General features: G+C 39.0%; 1 long non-coding RNA gene across 1 annotated transcript; it reads left to right on the forward strand.

The window, feature by feature from the left end:
• Positions 1-8,792: 8,792 nt before the first annotated feature.
• Positions 8,793-13,890, forward strand: LOC128788852 (uncharacterized). Its single transcript, XR_008431223.1, has 3 exons — positions 8,793-8,928; positions 13,052-13,153; positions 13,679-13,890. It is a non-coding gene; the product is annotated as an uncharacterized LOC128788852 (long non-coding RNA).
• Positions 13,891-25,073: the final 11,183 nt, after the last annotated feature.

Genomic DNA, 25,073 nt, shown 5'->3' on the forward strand with positions numbered 1-25,073 from the left:
CCTACTCTTGTGCCTTCTTGCTTAGCCTCCCCACCTTGCTTACACAGTAGAGCTTTTGTCTGGATTCCAGAAGATGAGAAGAAGTCTCTCCCCTTCAAAGACCAGCACTGTATTATCCACTCTGGGAAATACAGGAGGACATTTGTCTTGTATTAGCAACACCTGTATCTGTAAGACTTGCATGAGTGGTGTGCAAAACAGGATGGACTGCACAAGTGAGCAGTTCCAACAGCACTAAAGGTCAGGTGGAGGAGATGGTGTTTGATATAACTTGGAGTTCTCACATTCCTTCCTTGTATACAAGCAGAAAGCAGTGTGAATTTCTTCTCCTTCCATTCAGTAAAGCTCAAGTAGAGCAAGATTTACTAAAATCAAAACCATAGGGAATATGATTTACAAGCTTTAGTAAACCTGAGATAACTTATCCTGATAGCCCACAAGGAAGTCAGACTCAAGCCCTCCATAGCCCTCCAGCTGGCCTAATGCCATTTCTTTGCAGCCAACTGTGGACTAAAAACAGGAGAGATATTTAGTTAAGTTTAATCATTTGTTTTCTGCCAGCTTTTGGAAACATGTTGTGTGCTCTATATTTGGAGTTTAGAAAATTCCTCAGTAACCAGCTTCCAGGGAACACTTTTTTCCTGTCATGATGCTGCCGTTTGGCCACAGTTTTGACCTGATGTGCTTTCAGAGACAGCTGCATCATTTCTCTTAAACACTTGAAATCCATGAAAAAGTGTGATGCAGTTATCTGCAGAACTGTCACCGGTTTAGAGGAGTGGGTTTTGACACTAGCAGAATTGAAGAAGCCTGGCAACAGAAGCATATAAAATATGGTAATAAGAAGATAAGGAGACAAAGAGCAAAAATAAAAAGTTACATGTAGGCTACAAAAACAAAAACTAGATGAAGATTTATATATTAAAAATACTTTAGTAACATTTAAAGAAGTTGCATAATAATGAAAAGCAGATACAAGACTGTCTAGCTATGTACAATACTACAGATTTGTGCATGTAAAACTATCATAAAAAATGAACATTGAAATAAACCCAGATGAACAGACCAGAAAACAAAGAGCAGCCCTGTCAGCATACCAAGTTGCAGTAAGATTAATATGTGCTACAAATGTTGTTCCCAATGTATCTCTCTGCACTCATCCATCATCTCCTTCCATGAAGCCAACATGAGCTTGTGGCCTTTTTGCTGCCTAAGGCAACCTGGTGTATATGCGCTTGGGAGTAAATATAGATTATTTGTCCAGTCCCCAAACCAACAGTGCTCACATAGTTGCTAGTCAGCAGGACATTTTTCTGTCCTCTTACTGAGAATATCCAGGCTTTCTCCTGTTCTCACATTCACCCCAACTATGCTGTACTACTAAAAAAAAAAAAAATGGTCTTTCAGAGTCCCACACTAAAATTGGTGTGAAAAGCTGGGCACGTCTAGAGTCAGGAAGTATTTAGACACATTTTAAAACTATGAAAGGCATCATATTAACTATAGAGGAAGCCTAAATGTCTAGCTCAAGCTAGACACCCACTTGTTCATTAAACAAGTGTTTAATGTTAATGTTAACTTGTTAACATTAAGTAAGTGAATTTGGTGCTTAGAAAGATGCATCCAAAGCCCACTGCACATCAAGCAGCTGCTACAGTCTAGCTGAACTGGTCCATAGCCAAAATACTCATTGGACCAACACCTGAAAAACACCACAGGCTCACCAGAAGTTTCTTCTTTCTCTCTGGCACACACTGGCTGTGCTTTGAAATTAGCTCAGATTAATTTGCTCCCCTCTTTTTAATAAGAACAGTAACTCATAGTGTTACTATGATACTTTTATAAGCCCTCACATACAGCATTAGTACCAGCTCCCAATTCCCCTGTCTGTGTATACAGAGCCCATAATATGCCCCATGTTCACAGCAGAGATGAGGAAGAAATGGGAATTCTCAGAGCCCTCTCAGAGTCCCTGTGTGATGCTATCTTTTTCCTCCCTCCCCAGATTTCCTCTGGTGTCACCTCTGATGGCATTACTAGCACAGTGTTAGGCTAACACATATCTCGCAGGAATGTTGTGGGTGTTAATTAATAAATGCTCATAAAATGCTTGGAAACCTTCAGGCTGAAAAATGTAAAATAACTTAGAAATATTGTTCTTATTTTCTATATCCAGATACTATGTCCCTTGAGGTCTCAGCAATCTGAAAGTAGGTCAAAACTTGGCTCTTAATAAGTTCAGTTGGGAACTCTGGAATTTTCCTCCAGACACAATTTTGTACTACTTAAATTAAGAAACATGAGGCTTGCTACCCTGTACCCAAATTCTGCTGTACAACAGCTGAGGACAGCAATGAAGAGACCAGAAGATGTGCTCCTCACACCCAGCCAAGGTGCATTTGCAAGCCAAATGTTGACTTCAAAGTGTCAACCAACCCCACACTAACACATACCTTGGTTTCCATGGATTTACAGGTTTTTATGTTTCGGCTCCCCCCAAAAGTGTCATCCACACAACATATCATTTAGGGCATGAAATGCTTCCTTTTGGAGGAGCTGTGTTAAGCCAAGTGGTTGCACTCGTTTGTTTCATGTCATTTGACCAGTTAGAACATGGGCTGTTAAAATTCTCTGTATGTACCCACTGGAATGGCGTTAGCCCCTACAAGAAATACATGGCATTGCTCTTTTCACTTCCATTCTGTAGGAACAGACACAGCTGAGACATAGGGTGTTTCCTGAGGTTAATGATAACCTGAGGTTAATGGTTTCTGGCTGAACTTTAGGCCCTTGGCTTCCCCTAACCTGTCATTAATCCCCAGGAAATGCCTGAAACCAAGCGTATTATTTAAATCTGGCAGCAATTAATTTATCTCTGGACCTTACAGATGCTCATATTAAATTAAAAAGAGGATGATTTATGGAGAGCACCAATAATGTCCAGATCTAGGCAAAGATAGATGTTTTCCTTAATATTTAAAATTCAGGTTTCCTTTTTCACTGAGTCATTGACTATCAGCTGTATTAAAGGGTTTTATTTAATTATTCTATCAAATAGGATATTTCCCTTAATTATTAATTTTAAAAAACACTTTATCTTGTATATTCTGCCAGCTGCATCAAGATTTTATCTTTTTTCCTCTTTGGGATGTTTCATGAACATTGTTCACTTTTGCTTTGAATCAGAAAATAAATGTATTTTTAGCAACTTAGTTTAAAAAGAAGCAATCAGAAGAAATGCAGTGGCATATGTAAGAAACAAGAATTATCCTCCCACTCAGCAGTAGATCTATAAGTCTCAGACAAAATAACAGCTGTGGTCTTATTTCTACATATTAAGAAGATAGGCCAAAAACACAATATAAGGTTGTTGGTTTCTACAGAGCCAGAAGGTAAAGCTGTACATTGGTTTTTATTCTGTTTATCTTTGGCTTTTAGGCTGAGGCTGCCAACAGTGTGCACACTCACTGCTAAGGCTTCTGAAGCCTTACCAGAGCTCTCAGTGATGTGGTTTGGCAATAGGAACCACTAAATCACCGTCACAGGCATCAGTGCAGTTGGCTCCATAATTGCGAACAACAGCCATAAATCCATTGAAACTAATCCATGTACCAACTGAAATAAAGTCCTTAATCTCATCTCCTTTCTGTTTTTCAGGTCTCACTTTCAAGTCTTATCACAGTATAGTGCCATTAGATGTACAGATAAAATGGGGTCTTCCAGACTCCTTAAAATCTGAAATTCTGCTGTAAAAACAGCTTAAGAAAAATGGACCTTCAGAGTTAAAAGTGAACTGCAAGGGGACAAAAATCAGAGTTGTAGATTTTTTTCCTTCTTTTCAGAGAATTCATTCAGTAATATGTTTCATGAAAAAATGGTTACTGAAAAACCACAGTTTACGTTCTAATATTTCTGTAAACTGATTAAACCAATTCCCTTGAGAAAAATTACTGCCTGTATTGCAGTATGAACTCTACTGATACATAGGATTACTCCACTCTTAAAGAATAAGAGGAACAATCTCACATGTGTATATGTGGTCACACATCTGGCTTTCTGCAGCATTAGTACTCCCTTTCCTGAAATCAATCTCTGTTGAATATCTTTTCCTTAACAGCCTCTTCTCACATGTTGGTTCTGCTGCCTCTTAGAAGTTTCTTGTATAACCCACCCATGGAGAAGAAGACAGGGCAGGTGCAGTGGTCATGTTATTCTGGTAAGGCTCCTCCTTGCCAAGGAGGGTCTCAGCCTCAGCACTGCCTTCCCTGGGGGAGCTCCTACCCCTGGTAACACCAGTCTGTACATGTAGAGAGGACCCATACACTGCTGTACAAGTGCGGCCATGAATACTGCTATGAACATTTTTGTGAGAAATGGAAGACAGACTTCAGCCTTCTCCACTAACGTGTGGCTCCATCATGTTTGAAGAAAATTATCTTTCTCAAGGTTCAGTTCAGAAAGTCTTTTTTAACTCCCTCTTTTTTACAAGCTTATGGCAGAACTACAGCATTTCTTTGTGTTACAATATTTTGTCTTCATTTTGAAAATACCACCATATGTGTTCCAGCTACAGGTGTTGCCCTGTTTCATAATAACTAATTAAAATAAATATATATACTGCACAATTGTTTTCTAATGGCCAAGAAGAGATTACAGAAATATATCTATAAAATATTAGTCAGGGAAGACAAAGGCAGTTTATGTCACAGCTGTACCTGCCCCATTCCTGCAGTCATATACAGTGTCCATTTCTTCCAGCATGCAATGGAGCAGCTATGGAGCTTCATCAGTGCACTGGAGCATCCTGTTCCAGCTGGTAGAAGCAATTTTGGACTTCTTCCCTTGGAGCAATCAAAAAGTTTTAACCATGACACAATAACTGAAGGTTCCACAAATTTTAATGAGCTAAAGAAAACGTATTTCGAGTGTTCCTCTAAACACTTAGGATCCAATCTGTATCCTACATAATTTGGGAAGGATTTGCTATGCCCTTTACTGAACTTTGGAGTGAAAGATAGAGTGTGTTATCATGCACGCTTTGTGGGGATCTTTGTGGCAAGAGTCAGATTCAGTGATGTTTACATGTTGCTTGGCAAATAAATACTATTCCATTCCAAGGAAAAACAAGCCAGCTATCAATATACAGCCACATTTCTTATGGTTTCCTGATTTTCTGCCTTTTAGTACACCTAAATCCCCTAAATATGAGCTACTGAATAAGCATTTTGTATGCTCAGAGGTAATTAAAGCTGTTCAGAGGACATGGATTCCATTTTTGCTCTAAATTTCAAGGTTTCAGAATTTGTTTTCACTATCCAGAGGAATGAAAATAAACCCCTCAAACATTTTTGCAAATGGAAATTGTTATGAAATGTATGTTTCTGGATATAAAACCTGATCTTTTCGGCTTAAGTTCTTTCTCCTCTGGCTGTAAGTGACAAGAGAACCCCAGGCAAAAACTTTCTCAAGAAATGTTTGTGAAAACTGATATGTTGATACAATATTTTGGCTTTGATGAAGTGACATATTTCACTTCACTGAAAATATTCTGACCAGCTCCAGATGGGATTGAATTATTTAAGCTAAGAAAATGATTCATTGTGAGAGTCTGAATAACCCAATAAAATAATAGAGTAATGCATGGTGGAGTCTAAATAAGCCAATAAAATAACAGAATAAAGCAGTATTCTTCAAATCAACATCGTTGGATGTGAACCCTTGTCTTTATGTCTGAGATGAACTCATAAAATATAAACAGATTTAAATAGTATAAATGATGTCTATGTCCATCCAATATAGACTTCTAGATAATATTGATCTTTTCCCTTAGAATCCTGAAGCCCTAGGAAAACAAGTTCTGAATCCAACTTTCTCCCGTGCTGAAGAACGAACAGACAGAGAACACATCTGAGAAAAATTTGTGAAACATGTTTCTAAAGTTTTTTATTAGAGAAGAGTCTAAAACTTACCCAGATAGTTATTCCTTTACTATTAGGACATGCTGATAATTGAATATTTTTTTCTACAACACAACCTACATTCTCCTGATGAAACCTCAGACAATTAGTTTAAACAAAAGTTTAGAGGATCATCAATCCATTTAGAGGATAATCAATAATTGTAGCGGTTTCAGGTCTATTTCAAATATAGTAAAACTTCACAAGGTCCTCATTTGTAATTAATTTTTCTTAAGTAAATAAAGTATTTCTCAAAGAGTTTCCCAAGTACCAGCGTTTTCTGCATTTTTTAACTTTTTTAAGAGAAGAGCAAATCAATAAATTTTATGCAATGATTTCTGAATCATCTTCATATTATTAATTTCAATACACAACCATGTATTCAAGTATTTCAGTCATATTTTCTACATCAGCTTCAGCTACTACACCACATTTAGTAAGAGGCCTCAACCTTCTTTTCAATAAGAGAAAGACAGTGAAATTGTGCACCAGTTCACCACTCACGCTGTCTGGATTTAAGTGGATTTAAGAGGAGCTCTGACCCCAGAATATGCCATGAAAGCCTTGACACAGCCACCAGATGCAGAACGTGTAGGGTGGCTGACTTCTCGCGAGCTTCACACTTATCAGGGATTGGAAATCCCTGCCTGAACTGGAGCTTTGAGTATCGGCTGTGGAATTTCCCGAGCCATCTGACAAAGTGCAGGCATCACATCAATAGCTCCTGCCAAGCCATCGCAGGGATCCAAATACCTTTCCCTCTTAGTGTGTCAAGAAGATTGGTGAGCTATCAGCCCAAGCTAGAATTAAATCACAGAGATGGTTTTGCTGTGAACAGGAAAGAGGGGATGAATAATCATTTGCTTTGTTTTCAAAACCAGAGAAGACCAAGACTTGCCACATTGATTTTCAAGGAAAATGTGACTGCCTAAGCAAGGCTCTACCACTGCCAATCAAAGAAGATAACTTGAAAAATCGATTTGGGATGTTTGCCTAATTAATATAATTGCAGTATCTATTTGATCCAGAATTAAGGCAATAGGGAACAAAGCCTGATTCTTAATCTTGTCTCTTGGGAACAGGCTGCCCAAGCCCACATAGACTGGAAAATCTAACTCACACTGTTTTCCTTTCAAGAAAATTCCTGGGGCTAATGGAAACATATGAGGCTTTATATAAGGTCATTAAATCGTCATGCTTTGTCCTTTGATTTAATTAAAATCTTCTTAGTTATTCAGACTTCTGTGCTGCAAGCTGAAATGTAAATGAATGATAAGATGAATGGTTTAATATAATATCTACAACTCTATATTTCTTCCTACCTGAGAAGTTAAAATTCGATAATATATTTCTAACTCCACACAATCATCACTTCTCACTGTTCAGAGTAATTGCTTGTGTTAGAAAACTAGAAAATGTATTTTATAGTTTCTATATTACAAATACTCAAAAATTCTCTTCTCTTTTTCTATCCAACAAATGTTTAAAATTCTGTGAAGTTCAAGGAACTGAACATCATACAGATTATTTTATGTTTTCCTATTTTGACTGAATAAGCACACATAACTGGATTGATATAGATCATAATTCCATATCTTCCTTTTTTATTCCTTTCTTGAATAGGAAAAGCACTTATTGCCATGACTGTAATCTATTTTTTAATATACCACTAATGATTTATTATAGATGTCTCTCAGGAAGAAGAATGAGCTTCTTCTGCATTCTTCTGATGACTTCAGTGATATAATTTGATATTTTATTTTATTTTCACTGATACCACTAAGTTCTACAATCTAAGAAAAATGTGTATTCCCTGATACCACTGGAAACATTCAACACAGATGTTTGCATTCTGCATAATTGCATGGTCCATACGTATTCTGCTTTTAAAATATTTGCTTAGTGTAGATGGCAAACTACTCAAATACTTTCATATTTTGCTCTTCTAGACATAACATCTCCAATTCAATTAAATCTTTCATCTATTTTATTCCTGTCATTTCAGGGTATAGACCTTGATTCTGTTAATCCAGTGTTGATGCTTGTTGTGGAAAAGACATTTTGAAACTCTTTAAAACAATGCAATACTTAACAAAGGAGAAGAAAACAGAGTGTTTTAACTTAGGAAAAGCTACTATGGGATCAGATCAGTGATTGCTTCATAACCACAGCTTTTCCCTCGCAGGCAATTAGAGAAGATCATACATGCTGGATTTCTCTGAGGGCACTGAAATGCTTAGTTTCTGTCCCAGCTTCGACCAAGAAAAGATTAACAGTTCTACAGTTGAAAAATCTGTGAACTGTCTCTGTTCTTCACCTGTTTTTTGGATAATTTTGTCATAATTTCTGGAAGAACTAGTCATAACTTTCAAGTGGGGGATTTGCAGGAAGAGAACTCACATGGTTTGCTGTGGAGTAGATCAATACTAGACAACTTGCAAAAACAGCAAACCTTTAGATAGGATAAGAAATGCCTACTGCTCCCAGATAAATGCATTTACAGGCTATTCTGTATTGCACTGACTTTTGTAAGACCTTGTCATTATGTTATCTGAGCATATCTAAGCATTATTGGGTGAAAACATTAATAATTGTTGCATTTTCTTTCACTCTCTGTCATTTCTTCCTAGTAGGGACAGTAGAGGACATTTATCTGTTTAGGTCTATTTGCTTGTTTTGTGTCCAGTGCTTGTAAGAGCCCGGTTACTTTGGAAAGTCAATCCACTGTCTCCAAGGAGGTCCCTCTGCTCCACGAGGTCATACTGAGGTGTGTTGCTGCCACTCACCACTCCTCTGGGACATCCCTGGGGGTGTCACCCCATGGCTGATGGAGAGTGCAGGGGAGGGTGGGGCACAGGTGGCTGTCCTGGGGTCTCTCCTGTGGGAAGTTTCCCAGTGCTGCTCTGGTCACCAGCTCTGTGCTGCTGCTTGCTGCCTTCCCTGGGGACCCTGAACCACTTCCTTTTTTGAGGTATCTTGAAGGCTAACTCTAAACACTGTGCTTTGCCTTATATCAAGACTAAGTTTTGGAACTTACTACCTGTATATCTGCCCCCACCCAGACTCCCTCACCAAGTTAAACTTGGACACAGAGTGGTTTTGAAGAGTTCTGCACCCCAAAATTATGTCCTTTGTTTGGAGTACATGCTCTTTTCCCAGCCTCATCTTTTTCCTTCTCCTCGTTTACGTCATGCTTTTAGCTTGCAAGACCAATGCACTTTATGCTCAATCTACAAAAGAAAAATTACTCAACCAAACAGCACACAGAGGAGACAGCTTATGACAATAGCATCAAGTGTTGATACTCAGAGATTATTACTTTATAATAGAAGCTAGAACAAATTGTTTTTTGTGAAAGGAAGTCTGTTTTCTCAAATGCATGAAGTTTATATAATAGTCAGAAAATGGCCAGTTCAGCAATTTTATACACATAAACATTATATGTAATATTTTATGCATAAATGTTCCAAGTTTACTCCAGTGTAAAGCTTTCCTTTAAAGAGTAATTCTCACCCCATAATTCACTTTTATGATTTTCTTAGGGCTTTAAGTGTAAAAGCTCAATCTGGTTTTGTTTTATCCTTCCTTAAAAAAAAAAGAAAAGCACAGAACAAGTTAATTTTTATATTCAATCTGCCAAAGCTGCCTTCATATGTTGTCACATATGAAGCTAAACATATCACTTTTGCTAGCACATGCATAGACACATGTGCACATCCAGATACACAATGACTTTTTAAGGCTTAATGACAATAGAAATAGTTTCATGTGGAAAAAGGGAGGCCTGACCGGAGCTGTTGACTGCAGCAGGCTGTGCTCATTCTTGGGCTCCTCTCCAAACCTCCCTCCAGCCCTCCTGTTTCACATCTAATGTAAAGATAGTTCTCTCCCCCAGACAGTTTCTCACAAATTTGAAACTTGGGCTTCCTGCCAGATGCTGGATCTCAGGCTGAGTCCTTTGCTTTACTGCGACCCTTTCCATGTCCTGTCCTTTCCCTCTGGTCTCAGAGAGCTGCAGCAGAGAGCAACAGTCAAGTTCTTTGTTCATTCTCTTTCTCTCCTGCCCTGTATGAACAGAGGAGAATACTGATTCCTGCTCAGCCATGGGCACACATTCTCAGGTGTTTTAATATGACCTCAGAAGAGAGGATTTGATGAAGCTAACTGAGGAAATAACATGTTTTGGGCTGGAGTGTTATCAGTTTTGAACCACCATGGCTTCATGAGGGAAAAGTCCTACTTATCAAGCCTGATTTCCTTTTATGACAAGGTACCCCACCTAATTGATCAAGGCAAACCAGCTGATGTAATCTTTTTGGATTTCAAGAAAATTTTTGATAGTGTCTCTCACAAGATCCTTCTGACAAAATGTATAGCACATGGCTGAATTAACACATCATGAATGGGTGAGCAACTGGCTCACAGGATGGCAACAAAGGGTTTAGAGAGACCTCAACAAATGAGAGGGCTGGGCAATCATCAAAGGTATGAAGTTTAACAAGGGGAAATGCCAGATTCTGCACCTGGGGTAGGGCAGCCCTGGATGTATGGACAGACTGGGGAATGAGGGCTGAGAAGCAATGCCATGGAAAGGGACCTGGGGGTTCTGGTCGAGGAAAAGTTGAATTTGAGTCAGCAGTACCCTGGGTCCCCAAGGAAGCAGTCACAGCACCAAACCTGACAGAGTCCAAGAAGCATTGGGACAACACTGAGACACATGGTGTGATTTTTGGGAGTGGTACTGTGGAGGGCCAGGAGTTGGACTCAATGATTCTTGTGGGTCCCTTCCAACTCAGCTCATTCTGTGATTCGTCAAAGCCAAGGATGCAGCTGCAGGGATGTCTGCTTTTTCAATCTCCTTCTTTCTTTGACAGCAGTTCAACTTTCAGACATACCATGTAACCATACTCTTTTTGCCCCAAAATATTCTATTTTAGACAGAAATTATGCCCAATATATTCTAGGATCTAAATTATAACTGCCAGAATTACAAAACCAAAGCCATGCGTAGTTTGCATTACCAGAACTGATTCCCTTAGGATCTGAAGTCCTAATACATTTCCTCCCTATGTAGACTTTGCTGTGCTCAGGAGCTGAAAGGATTCCCTTTGCATTGCACTTCATATTTTCTCACTTTTTAAGTCATGTATTGCTGCATGGAAATGCTTTTACCATGAGGATGCCCTATGAGAGTGTTTAAATCTCCTGCTCATCCAGGAGTTACAGTACAAGTAATGGCAGAAGACACTCCACTGCCACCACCTCCTGAGCCACTATCTTACTTCTATGGCAATTTCACAAGGATGATGCTTAGTGAAGTAATACTATGGGATCAGACACTAACACGGTCCCAAGGTTTATGGCATAGCACATGGAGCAACTTACTGCTGCTCTCAAGCAGCTTACAGTTTTTGGTGTGACTATTCCTCAGTTATTTTACCATTGATCTTAACAACCACATTTTTAGAGGTGACTGCAGTTGTGTAGAAGTCCATTTTCTAAGATAACAGATTTTTCTAGTCAAAGGAGATACATCCAACTCACCAGGGCAATCATTCAGACTGACCACCAGAAATGAGAACTAAGAATTGGTCTCACAGGATTGCAGAGGATTCCTCAAATCACTTACAGTCATGATTATCCATGGTGCTCATATGTTAGTTTACCTTTCAAGTGAAAAGATTATGCTCCCCAAGGCAAAAGATGGGTGCAGTTTCAGAGATAGCTTACTCCAGGAACTACTGCTCACTGTGACAAGCTTGGTTCCCAGCAAACCATGTGGTACGTGCTCACACATAGGCTTGCAACTGATATTCTCAGTATCAGTATTCTCATAAAAACACCAGTCTGCAACATTACTTCCTATTTCATGCACCTTACGCTGAAAAATTACTAGCAAAAATACATACACCTCTTACGGTCACAGAGATGCTCCTGGTGCTTCTATGCTCTCAGCAGCTCTGCTATAGAGAAACTTCCTCCAAAGGGTGCAAGGGAGATTGCTCTATCTGTACTGTTTAGGCACTGTTTGGTCCCATCCTGCACTTTTCTTGCTGTACTGGAAGAGAGGTCTTTCCTTGGAGCACTTCAATTACTCATTTAACAATTTTTGCATAACTGCTACATGAGGTGAGTGTGATCCTGTAAAGGAAAACATAGAAAGAGCACAGCAAAGGAAGGGAACTAAGTTTGCACAAGCATCTTAAATTTGGCATTTCCTACCCTATGAGTGACTTCAATGTAGACTTTGTATTGTGCTTTATTGTGAAAATTCCCATCCTTATTGTAAGGTTATTTCTCCACTACAGATCACAGAAAGCTTGATTTGAAGTGCTCCAAAATGGGAGCTCACTATCCTTACATCTTTAACTCTTTTTGGATCCAAGCCAGAATTGACTAGTTTAATGTGTCACCATAACAACTGCTGAGCACTTCAGTTTAAGAATATTTTCTCTACTCTTTTGTTCAAAGAACTAGTAGCTGAGCCATAGATTTCACCCTCTTATCCTGAAACAGGCTCAAGCAGACCGAGACAACCATTTCCAACTGTTTGTCCCTGACACACAGTAGACCACAGGACAAATGTTTTCTTGGCCCCAAGGGGTAAAGACATTGAAGAGCAAACTTTAAATGCATTATTATTGTTTTGTGATAAGAAGAAATTCACACTTCTGACAAAATGTTGGTTTTGATTTAGTTACCATTTTTTAAATATTCCATTTCCATTCCTAGCAAATCTTGAATCAACATAAATAAATATATCTAAGCAACAGATTTCACATATCAATACTTCCAAGGAGATTTATTTTTTTAGGGAGCACACCCACATATCTTTTCAGATGAGCTTTAAAATGTTGGTTTCTTTACAAAAAATTCCTTTACTGGAATCAAATACTGGAAAATGCTTGATAACAAAAACTTTACCTAAAATAGTTCATAGTAGTTAAAGTAACAGACTTGTTTCATCTCTGAAGCATTTCAATTTAGCAAGATTCTCAGTTTTAGAAATATTAAAATAAAATGTATCTGTTTAATAACCAAGATTTTGTCATATATTAAAAAAATATGAAAATAATCATAAACTTCCATGACAGATTTCCTACAGAACCCTCTTTGTTTTACTCACCTGTTGGGGCTGCAGACAGCAGACACAGACACATGTGGAAACCAAGCTTCTACTTGCTTCTGCAGCTGAGGTATTGAACTATGAAAATAACGTTGGAACAATGTGAAGGGAAAAAAGTCTCAAATACACATGATGCAATATAATTTGGAAGAGGTTTCCAGCTTTGCCAGATATAAACATTAGGATTAATTTAATGAAGAAGACAGCTTTGCCATAGCCATAGTGCTATGCACATGTGAATAGCTGCACGTGTCAGAAGGCTGGGATGCAAGACAAAACATTGGCCAATATCAAACAAAAGCAAATGTGTATCACACCCTTGTTTTTTACACCACTCCTTTTGAATGGCTGCATAACATGAATACTTTTGCATTTTCATGTTAGAGCTGTCCCTGGTGGTATAAAAAGCCAGAATAACATCCTGAGTGCTGGAATCTTAAAGCATCGCTGACGCCTTTTGAGAGCTTGTTTACACCAATTCAAATATCAGGTGTAGATATCAGTCAGTGTACTTCTTAAAGATGCTCTCTAGCACACTGTGAATGGGTAAGATGTAGACCAGCTCAAGGCAAATCCTTCTGTGGTCTTTCTATAGATGGGACTGCAGCTGAACACCTGTAGGAGAGATTACAGACAGATGTCTTCAAAGACTCAAAAAAAGAAGACCATGAAGAAAAACAAGGTCCTGTGAATTCAGGAAACTATATTTGGATCACTACAGTTGCCAGAGCACTGCAGAAGTCAGACTAATTTGTCATCTAGAAAGCCACAACACTAGATCTGTCAAATAAATGTGAACTTCCACCAGCCCCTATCTGGTTTCAAGGCTAGAAATAGCATTTGATTAAGTAGCTGAGAAAATAAATTAATTTTAAAGTAATAAAGCAGCTTGCAAGATCATAGCAGTGTTCTATCCCAAAACTATGTAGATCTATTTATTTACACACATCTGGATCATTCATTGCCATTTTTCAGGGTTAAGACACAAACTTTAAAAAAACGCACAGTAACTTATGTATTCACGAGCATTTTCTCAGACAGACAAATTTTCTCAAGTCTTGATTTTGAAAAAGCAAATGGATTTCTAGAGTATGTTATGATACTTTGATGGTGAACCTAAACTCACTTTCAGTATAAATGTTATCTTGTGCCTACACTGCTCAGGCAGAGGTCTCTTGTTGTGCCAGTAACAATTATTTAACTTCCACACTTTGATTACCTACTGATTCATTGAGAAGAAAGCTCACAATTTATTATTTTGAAAAACATAGATTTAGTGGCAATTCAATAAAAAATATTTAATTTCAAATGCAGTTCTCTTGTAAATTAGTTGACAAGTTTTTCTGGCTGAGGCAGAGATTAAATCATCAGGAACATACTGAAGTATGCTCTACAGATCTTTAGAAATTCTGGCAAGATTTCCATAGAGTTAATAGATTGTTATATTCTCCATAACTAAGTAGGATGAACCAATGCAAGGAAAAGTGATCTAATTTCAAAATAGGATGCTCTAGATACTCTTTTCTAACATTCTAACTACAAATTCCTGCCCTGCATCTGATTTCCTATTCATAGGAATAATTTCCCTCATTGCACAGGATGTTATGAGGCTGTCCACACTAAACAGTGTGATTGATTCAGTAGTACAATAATGGAGTAATCCAAAATCCTAAAATAAATAACAAAAAAGAAGATGAAGTCTATGAACTCCTTTCTTCCATGAGAAGGAGAAAGTTCTCAAGGAAGGATTGCTGTTAATTGGGATCAGAGGGGAAAACACTCTGTTTTTGAGGGGAAAAATACATGGCTTGAGCTGTGTATGCATTGTTTGCCCTCAGTGTGCAAAGGGCACTACTCAGGCCATGGTCCATATTATTCATCAGAATAACCATAAATCACAACCTCAGAATAAACATCTTCCACAGCTGCTGAAAGACAAATTCAGCATCTTGTATCTTATTGTTGATGTTTGTGGTGTTGTTAGTATGCAGGGAAGCACAAGGCATATTAGGGAAATTTTTCCTGCTGTGCCCTATTCCCACAACCTTCTTCACATTTTCTTTACATCCCAGGCATGCATTTCTTTCATTATGGAAAATATATGCTTAATTTAAGGCCCAAAACAGAAATGCTGCTTACAGTAATGCTTTCTTGAGTCTTATTAACTTATGAACTTTTGGTGGGTTGCCCAGCACTCAGAGCAGCTTTTCTGTTATTTTCCAAGCTACATCAAAGTGTTTGTCTCAAGGGCCTGAGGGGTTTTTATAATTTTTAGTGAGGGAAAGTCTCAAGAATAATTTTCTAACATTAGTCATGTCAGCTATAACTGCATTTCTGTCTTTATTCTAAGCTTAGGGGTCCCTGTATACTTAACACAGAGAGAAGCATGACTCCCAATTCTAGACAAGTGATGTACAGGTTACCTGTTGTGTTATTCCTTCTAGAAGCCAGTGGGAATCTATACCCAATGCTGTTTCTATTTCAATGACTCGGGATATTACACAAAGGTCTCAGCAGACTCCAGGTGAACTGCAGGGCAATACACCAATTGTAAGCAATTGTTTTGCTTACAATAGCACCTAGCATTCCCACATACACTACATCCACATCCATGAAACATATAAATCCAAATAATGGTCTTTAGCTAGCAGCATTCACAGCTAAAGATGCATCACGGACAATATGGATTATTCATGTGTGCATGTTTGGACAGTGACAGAACTTCCTTTTTTTTTCCTATAAAGCCCATTTGTATAAACAGTACTTTTTGAACTGAACTACATTAAATGAGACCTGCAAAGAAAACACATTGCTGATGGGATGTGAAAGGCTTAAATTAGCATCTCTTACAGACTACAATCTCTACTTCAGCATATACTGGACAATATTTAGGTGATTAATATCCATACATTTCCTGAACAATGAAGGGCAAAATTCATTTAATAACAATCTCTGACCTGTGAAAAGTCACAAGCTTCCCCTGATACCTGAAGAAGCAGCTGCAGTGTCAGCCAGTCAGAGATGCAGGAACATCAGCAAGCCCCCCTGCCTTGGTGCAGATGAAGTAGGACCACCATACACATGGCCGAGCAGCATGAAGGTCTGTGCTCAGATCCAGCTCCTGCTCACACCCAGAGCTAGCAGCCTGTGTATGTTTTGCCTCACCAGTTTCTGGAAAACTTGAGAGCAGGATAGTGGATTTTAATTTTCTCTACTTTTTATCCTTTTCCCTGCTGGAAACAAAGCTCTTTTGTGTTATCCTTTTCAGATGCCTTGCATGGCTACTGATAGAGTAACTTCAAGCCACAGCAGCACATAAGGATGCCAGGAGTCCTGAACATTTATTGCCTCAGCAGGACACTGAAAACCAAACATGGCAAACCAGCAGTTCTCCTTTCAGCAAACAAATATCCTGAATTTGCTTCCCAGGGATCAGAGCTCATCCTCCAGTGTCTGCTTCTTACAGAATAAAACTACTTACATCAATAAACTCCAGAGATCTGCTTGACTAGAAGTGGTCCTTAAGAACAACCTGAAGTAGACATAAGTCCACAATATGATTGCTTTCTGCTGCTATGTGAGATAAAGTCACAGTAACCTTCTGATGCTACTCCAGGATTAGGGGCAAATTTGTGTTAGCAATAATCACTATGGGCATGGATCTGCAAAGAGCAGCCAGGCTTGTTCTTTAATACATACACAAAATAGATACAGACATATGCTTGAGAGGAATCCAGAAAGAAAAAATGGTATCATGTCTTGCTTGTTTCTTTCATGTGGAGCAGAGAGTGTAGGGTTTAATCAATATGTCTGCAGCATGGATGATGAGAAGACCTCAGCTCCTATGGAACAGGGAGAGAACCAGCCAGAGTGTGCAGCCCTGTGCTGGGGCAGCTGCATGCCACTCTCCTGTGCTGCCCTGCAAACCTGCACAAGAAAATCCAGAGGTGTCATCTGATGACCTTCCCTTGTGTAGCAGGAGATTTGCTCATGGAAGGAGGAGCTGAGATGAGCTGTTCCCGACTTTTCCCCATGCTAAGCCTCCTGCACAATGCTCAACAGCAGCACAACAATCAGTCCTCTCAGCTCTGACACTGCCCAGACTGGGCAAGCTTTAAGTCTCAGGCTGAGTTTACAGACAATTCTTTTAGTATGTGCTAGGTGATTTTATGCTATGTGTAGTGTATTGTAGTTCACTATATATTCCCTTTCTCACTGCAGCTTCAAAGAAACAAACTTCTTATTTAAAAATAATTCATTCATTTGGGGCTGCAGGCAACCTTAAGTGACCCCAAAGGCAGAGACAGGTAACAAAGACCTAACCTTGAGCATGTTAATGCTGAGTTTTGCTGGGAATTTTGTCAGATCTAGGATAAGAGGAGCTGGCTGCAAAAAAATTCTGGAAGCACAACTCTTTCAGAAAATGGAACCTATTGAACTTTTCCTAATTAGCAATCAGGCTCCTTTCATTCATCTGAATTACAAACATCAGCAAGAGAGGGAGGGAAAAATCCACACGGATGTTTTACATCAATTAATTCCAAGAGAATGTCAGAGTTTTTATATTATAAAACCTCCTATATAATTATACCTCTTGCAATTGTTTGTTAGGTATGTAAAGTTATCCTTTTTTTCCCTGTATCACTTGTTTCAGTTCTTTCAAAATTGTAGCTGTCATTAAATATTGTTTTTTAATATGACAGTTCTTTGGTTCTGATTAGCCGTATTTCATTGCTAACATTGATCTAACATCAGCAATAATGCTGGACCAGACTCTGGTCTCTTTACTCACAATAACCAAAAGTTGTGTGAACCTCTGCTAATTTCAATGTAACCTCTTGTGTGAGTATCTGTTCACCAATGAAAGAGTTTCACAATCTGGCATGTGCTGCTTTGTTGGTCACTGGCACACTGACACTTCTGAGTTCAGCCAACTCTCAAAAAGATAGTGACTTATCATTATTCTGTTATTGATTTAAATCTTGACAGTCATGTAAATAAGCACAGGTAAAAGAAAAATATTCCTGTTAGCCCTATTTTACAGATTAGAAAATGTGCACAGAGGGATGACGCATCACATCTAAGCCTTGCTTTATAGGTATTTCAGAAATAAGATGGAAAGTAACTGTAGCACCCAGTACTGTGGCTCATGGACCGTAAGACAGATTGTCAGGAGACTACTGTCTGCAGCTCCTGGGTTCATGCCTTCTGAGGCCAGGATGAAATCCAGACCTAAGTTGTTCCTATCTATTATTTGTGTATTTATAGGGTGTCAGTCGCTGAAGTACTGAAATGCCAGACTAGCCCAAGGCCACAGATTCAGCATCCAACTGGAATTCAGATCTCACGAATTCCTCTGTCCCATTCCCATGCTCTGTTGCCTCCTCTGTGCCACATAAAAATAAAAATAAAACTCAGGCCACCTTTATCTCCAGGACTATTTGATTTCATACAATAGATACAAGAACATCATCACTGCTCCAGAAAATGTTTATCCATTTTGGCTATATTTCTATAGGAATTTTATAATACAAAAGAGCAGTGCTGCAATCACATAAATTAGGACACTTATTTCAGTACTGTAATAATAAGCCAATGGTATTCCTCTTGCTTGGAGTGAACATGAAGGAGTAAGAGAAAGAGTGGTGATAGAAAATAAATGTTAACATTCAACCATATCTCCAGTGTGCTCAGCAAAGTGTTTGTTCATTGTCTTAATTTGCTTTCACATTCTTTTTTGCCCTGTCCAAGACCAGAAAAAAATGCAACTTGGGAAAACAGTGAGCAGTGCAAGAAAGGAACAGCTGCTTTTTAAAAATTCTTTTGTTGTCCTAACTTAGTATTTTTTTCTAGTAATAAAAATCATTATGAGCAGGGAAGGTGACCTTTTATACAAGTTTTGCAAACTACAGGGACTTGGGTACCTCAAATCTAAATCTGCTGAGGAATCTAGAGAAATTAACTCCTTTATTCTCTTCTTGCCTAAACCAAGTTAAATCAAAGAAAACAAAACAGGGCTCACCTAATGAAACATATCTGACTGTAGCTGAGTAAGTTATCCATGTTCCCTTTACTGTTAACAAAAAGAATCATCTAAGGAAGGCCAGGTAGATCTTTATTTCTTTTTCTTCAGTAGTTATGTGGGAAGTTTGTTGGCCACCTTAAACTAAAGTCTTGTGAGACAGATCCCAAACTGAGTCACCACAGTTTAATCAGTTTCATCCTTTTTGTTTCTGGATGATGAACAGTTTAACACAAGGCATGAACTGTATAACCATGTATTTCATCTGCTTGAAATAAACATTGTAACTTATCATTTCCCTGTTCTCTGAATGACTCAAGCATAAGGGCCCAACTTATTTGGTACCATTGAACTACAACTTCTCTTAAATGAGTAAGAAACAGGTGCCAAAGACATGAGCTCACAGAGCTTCTCTGCCCTCCTGTCTTTTAACTTCTCGCTCTGTTCTTCTTTCTCACCTAAGCTCTCATCACCATCTACAGCTTTTAGCAGCTGGTGGCCACGATAAACCAGGTCAGCTGCTGAAATTCTTCAGATAGCTTTTGACAGTCAATTTGGATCAACAATCTACAGCAACAGTGCATTTCTGAAAGCCACACTCATTTTATACACAAGTGTAAATGGCTAATGTTCAAATATGTCAAATGGCTCAGGATTAAGTGTACTGGAAAGTATGAATTTAATTTCCTCTGTTTAAGAATTAGGAGAGAAGCTTGTTTTTAAATTTCCCGGTTGCAAAATAGTAATTTCATTTTATTTCAGGATTGTTCTCTATGAGGTGGGGTGGTTGGTACCATGTACAGCATTTATTCAAAAATATGCTTAAGCACACAGAGTTTTAAGAAAGCAAGTAGCCCTCATGAAGAAATTAATATTGCACCGTCCTTCAGTAGTCAAGACCTGAAAGCCTGAAAAAATAATTTCGGTTTTCATCCCCACAGGAAAAGTTGTAGGAAAACATTTCTTTTTTTAAAACCTATTCATGCAGTAAGTAATGGCTTGACTTTGGACTGTAGCATTGTCTTGATAAACATTCTTTCCAAGATACTGCTTAGTTTACTCCAGAGCAGGGAAAAAGTGAGCAAGTGAGGAAGATTGACACAGGGTTGTGTTTGAGGCCAGATTACCCAGAGGCAGAAAGTGGTGGGCAGCCTTCCTTGGGACCCTGTTCCAGTGACATAGTATGTCTTTTCATTAGAGAAAAACTGCTTTCAAAGGCATCATAGCAACTCCTGAAGGACGCTCTGACATTCAATATGGGACAGAGAGTTACTGTTTAACACTGAAATACTGTTTATTAGATAAACATTACATTTAAGTAGCAAGAAAAAACATGAAACCGTTGCAAAAGTTAATTTATTTTCTTTGCTGCAGCTTTGTCCTTCACGTTATTTTTCTTGAAGAAAGAGTTTAGTATTGAAGAAACGGTTCAAAAAGCAACAGTAGTATAAACCAAAATTTACTTGCTCAATAGTACTGTGTATTCGCCAAACTGCTCCATCACTGGTTTCAATGTTTACTCCTGAATAAAAGGGTTTTTTCCACAAGGATCTTCTCAGTGGTGCAGGAAGAAAGTAAAAACTTCTCTGTGTGTGACAACAATCTGCTGCCACAGCACTGCGTGTCATCTTACAAGCAACCTTTCGGGCTAAATTCTGCTCTTAATTATACTTGATTCATGCTGTTGGCTTGCATACTTTTACAGGAATTTAAGAGAGAGATCTCTTGCACGACTATTATGAGTACAGCTCTGCTCCTATGCTAATCTTACTTCACCCATCTCAACCAAGTTGCTCCTGATTTATATTAGTTTACCAGAGATCAAGATCAAGCATGAAAATCATCAGGAAGTTATAGACCTTTATTCAAAATAAAAATATCATTCCTCATTAATCAGGAAAGGCTATGGAAAAAGTAAAAAAGTAACTTTACATTTTGGTGATAAGTGAGAACATTTGTCCAAGTACTAAATCCCCCTTTAAAGAAAAATAACATGTGCTAAAGCTTTAAAAGGAGTCCAAACAGAGGACTAATTGAGGAGATTGATTTCTGTTCTCCCTACCCTAGTTTAATAGGCTTTTTCACAACTGGATTTTGGGGAGTTTGGTCTTTTAGACCACTTATTCTTAACAGCAGTAAGGAAGAAATCTGGAAATTTATTTATTGTGAGGATTTTCCATTGAACTCAATGGATATTCTGTGTTGCCTTGTTTCTTGCTTTTTGTTGGATTTTGGTTTTGGTTTGCGGGGGGATGGGGTTTGCCTACTTTCTAGCTAATATCAGTTTGTTAGGGTTTATACTTTGCATCTACTAGATTATATATCTTCCTCTGACATTGAACACAAAATTCTTGGACCATGTATTTAAAAAATGGACATTTCATGCTGGTATTTTACTGCAATACTAGCTCTTATTTTCAGGTTGCTTGGAATTGAGAACTTGCTGGTACACTACTGTGCTTTAGAACTGCTGTGTTAGCTGAGGAGAGTAGAGTTAGGTCAAACCTGAGAACAAAATATCTCCTGTAACAAATGTAGCATTTGACCAAAGACCAAATCCTGGTTTGGTTTTGGGTCATAAAGGTGCAAGCCCTTCATCAATCAAGTTCTTTTTTGAACTGATCTTATTCCAGGACATTAACTCTTAAGAGCCCCAGGAGTCAAAACAGAGAGAAAATTACTCCTTCTAACAGAGGATGCTCTTGTAACTGCAGCACCACGACGCACCGACAAAGGCGTCTGTATCTGCGTTCAGGAGCCAGAGCTCAGGGCAGCTCTGCTCAGGGACCTACACCAACTTGTGGTCGTATTTCAGGTGGGGACACGCACTCAGAGGAAGCTGTTTCTCCTTGTTGCTCCAACCTCCTGCTGTTGGAATCTCTGGCACAGTGCAGTGTGATCCAGCTTTACTGCAGCTCTCCTGGCAGATTCGGTTCGCTCCACATGCACCGGTGTAACTCAGAGCAGTCAGGCACGCCAGGCCAGAGCCTTGGCTGCCTACACAGACCACACACCAGCAGGCTTAGCCTTACATCAGCTAGCAACAGCTCAGGCTGCTCAGAAACCAGGAGGTGAGTGCTCCTGGACTTTTAACAGCATAGCTTTTAATTGTGAAAATGTTCTTCCAGGTTTATTTAAGCCACAAGAGATCAGAATGGCTGGCAGGGGATCAGCTCCCCAGAATAGTATTCAAGGCCAGGTTGGATGGGGATTTTAGCAACCTGGACTAGTGGATGGTGCTTCTGCCCATGGCAGGGGCTTGGAACTAGATGATCTTTAAGGTCCTTTCCAACCCAAACCATTCTGTGATTCTATGAAAAATATCCCAGGCACATCTCTTTCTCTTTAGGAACAGATATGTTCATACCATGGCCAGAAATTGCTGACTCTGTGATGCAAAGCACATGATCTGGCTCCTATACTACATTTCCTGTCAAAGCTGTACCTAGAATTTATGCAACTCTGGTGATTTTTTCCCCCTCTGTTCTGTTTTAGATCAGGCTGAGAATACATCTGAGCATTCAGAGATTTTTAATATTGTCTTTTTCTGGCTAAACAGATGCAATGTTTTATTATTTTCCCACACTTCAGGCTTTCCAAAATGTACTGCTCTTATAAGTATAAATGTAGGGGAGGAGAGAAAATGGGTAATTATATCTCCTATCCTTTCTTATCAAAGCTGTGTGTTGGAAGAGATGGAGAAACTGAGAAAAAAATGAGAATAAAATTTATTGCAGACATTTCTCAGCTGAATGTCTTCCAACTAAGCTTCCTCTCCCAGATTTTGTGATTTTGAAGATGGTGTATGATATAGCTTATATACAAGGATTTAAAGGTGGGGGGTTTTGCAGTTCAAGAAAATAATGTTTCCCGTCTAACTCAAACACCAGGGAAAAAAAGTGTGTTCAGTGATAAGTCCCAGAACTACATCTGCATTGTGATTGTATAGAGATTTTTAAGTGTCTGGCCTGTCTAGAGAAACCAGCTGGGGAAAAAAAAAGCCCTATTACTACAGGAACCTGAAGGAAATAACAATTAGTGGATGTTCTCACTTGCTCTCGAAACACTATAGCATGTGCTGCTTTCCCCAGGACATAAAGTAGTGATCTCAAAGGAGAGTTTGCCTGTCACATTATACCCTGGAGCTTTGAATCAGTATTTGCCAACTCCTGTCAAGCACTTGAAAGTTGTTACTCCTATCCAAGGCCAATGTATGATGATCTCCCAAATATGTGCATGCTTTTTCCTGACTCTTTCATTTTTCATTAGAAAATTCAGATGTTATTTTTAGATCATATCTTTCCTTTCCAGATATCCATGTAGTGTTTACAGCACTGCCAGATCCAACATATTGAGAGTATTGAGAAGTACTTTTGGAAGTTCTTTACAAGACTCCCACCTAGGAGTCGCAGCTGTTGTCAGCTCACCATGGCTTTGTTTGGGCATTGTGTCTCCCTCACTTCCACACAAATTCAGGGACATTCATTCCCACATCTACAATTTAACTTTCCAAGCAGCTCAACCAAGAGAGCAAAAGCAGGCACACACTCTCCAGTTATAGATCAGTTCAGCCCCTAGACTCACATCTGTTTCTTGACCTAGCATCACCCCTGCTCCTTCTGCAGCACTGGAGGCTCCACATCTCATGGGGTCAGTCTAGGAAGGGTTTTGTCCCTTCCCATCCTTTTTGGCCTGAAGAGGGAGATGCCTTCTTCTGAGCTAGTAAGATGAGAAGTAAGTGAGAGAGCAAGGTCCACAGTCCTTCTGAACTGCTGGGTCTTTCCCTGACACCCTCTTTTTCTTCTCTCCTGTGGGGTTAATTTGGGGTTCTACTTCTTCCACATTCCTACAGAAAATGTTGCTTGCTCATGCACAAGTGGGAAGGAGTTCTGTTGGTTGAACCCAGCAGCCTTCTGTCTTCCCTGTGGCTGCTGGGGCCATGGCAGAGGCAACAGAGTGAGGATTACAAAGCATGCAAGGACTGCAACCTGTCACTCACCCACCTGGGACCTCAGTGTTTGCTGCACATGCTCTTAATACCGAGTCCTAAAATGGGACAGTGCTATTTCTTTCCTCCTGTCCCTTGAGAGTCCCAGTCAGGCTGGTTATATTCAGCCATGCTTGCAGGAGATGAGATGTTGTGTCTAAAGCTGCTTTCCTGTGACTTCTTTTATTTCTTCAACTAGAAATTTCCTGGAGCTCCATTTCATAAAATATCTAGTTTATCACAGTCCTTATTACTTTTAGTGACCAAGATGTACATACACCCCCAGCTCAACACTCCAGTAGGAAAATTGGCTAATCAATCTCTCACATGAGAGGCAAGATTCAGGTTTGGCCTCAGTTTCTGAGGCAGATTTTTGCAGTTCATAGTATAAACTGTCATGATATTATCCAGTTATAACCAGCTATTGGAGTTACCACAGTACTACTGAGAAAATAAGGAAATCCTAATGCAAAACAATGGTTTTTCACCCTCTATATAGGTGTGGAGCATGTATTAAATTCCTTTAATTTAATGCAGAATGACATGGGTGTTAGAGTTAAGACAAACCACAGGGTTCATCTGAAAGATCATGTATATCACGGGAATTCAGGTTTGAAATGAATGTTGGCTTTGGGTTTGAAGTAAACATGGGGTTAGACTTTTCACAATTTCCAATGTATCCTCCTCCTCTATATCTATTTTATGGTGGTCTATTGCTGTCTGAAACTCCAGCACTGCATAGGTAAGAAAGAAGAATGGTTAGCTGTTTATGGGTATAAATTCTACCTAGTCAATGTGATGAAGCACAATTAATACTTCCACACAACAGTATCTTTAAAAATAATTTCAGCCTACCAAGTAAGACTGAAGAGGAAATACCTGAGGAAGAGTGTTGTTGCATCCCAAATCGTTAAACTTTAGTATCTGGGAAGTTATGAAAAACATGTAGGCAGAGGAGGTTCCCATAAGATTTAGAGCAAA

Source organism: Vidua chalybeata, chromosome 5, assembly GCF_026979565.1.
Source record: "Vidua chalybeata isolate OUT-0048 chromosome 5, bVidCha1 merged haplotype, whole genome shotgun sequence".
Classification (NCBI taxonomy): domain Eukaryota; kingdom Metazoa; phylum Chordata; class Aves; order Passeriformes; family Viduidae; genus Vidua; species Vidua chalybeata.